Source organism: Equus asinus, chromosome 8, assembly GCF_041296235.1.
Source record: "Equus asinus isolate D_3611 breed Donkey chromosome 8, EquAss-T2T_v2, whole genome shotgun sequence".
Lineage (NCBI taxonomy): Eukaryota > Metazoa > Chordata > Mammalia > Perissodactyla > Equidae > Equus > Equus asinus.
In genome coordinates this window covers 43099453-43100118 of record NC_091797.1, presented here as the reverse complement: position 1 = coordinate 43100118, position 666 = coordinate 43099453, and the positions used below count along the sequence as shown (strand labels likewise).

The following is a 666-nucleotide window of genomic DNA, read 5'->3' as shown; positions in this document are numbered from 1 at the left end:
TTAAATCTAGGAAGAAATAGCCCCTGAGTCGGCTAAAACTCAAAGCAGAGTATGAGCCCAAAGGCTTAGCAACATCACGGCGAGGGGATACAGAGGCGGCTTTTCCACATCATTCTTCGCGCCCCCAACCTGCAACGCAAATCAGCGGAAGCGATTCCCTGCCTGGAATCCACCTCGCACAGCGTTAATGAAAGAGGAGCCTTGGGCGTCGGGAAGTCCCAACATCCCAGACTAGAAGAGGGTTAGGACCTGCCTCCCCGTTGGTATGGGCTAGGTTTGGCGCCAGTGGTGGTGAGGACAGAAGCTCGCACCAGCCGGTCGGGTTCCCAGAGCAGGCAGGCGCTCGCGGGGTGTGATCTGAACTAACCTGAAGTTTGCTGGTAACGCTGATGCTTATGCGGTGACGACTTTATGTCTCTCATTCCGGTGCCCCTGATTCCTGGGTATGTCCGACAGGTTAGCCTCCCTTCCTCTCTCATTTCACCTCAGCATTTCCACCAGGCTCACTAAAGACGCGGGTTTGTACACATCACTTTTTCAGTCTGCCACGTGATTCCTGTCAATTCGTTTCTTTTTCAGCAGGTGTAGTCGTGGCCGAGTGGTTAAGGCGATGGACTAGAAATCCATTGGGGTCTCCCCGCGCAGGTTCGAATCCTGCCGACTACG

The 666-nt window shown here is 54.4% G+C and overlaps 1 non-coding gene across 1 annotated transcript; it reads left to right on the top strand.

Annotated features, from left to right (window-relative positions):
• The first annotated feature begins 584 nt into the window (after positions 1-584).
• On the top strand, positions 585-666 carry TRNAS-AGA (transfer RNA serine (anticodon AGA)). The gene has a single exon. It is a non-coding gene; the product is annotated as a tRNA-Ser (tRNA).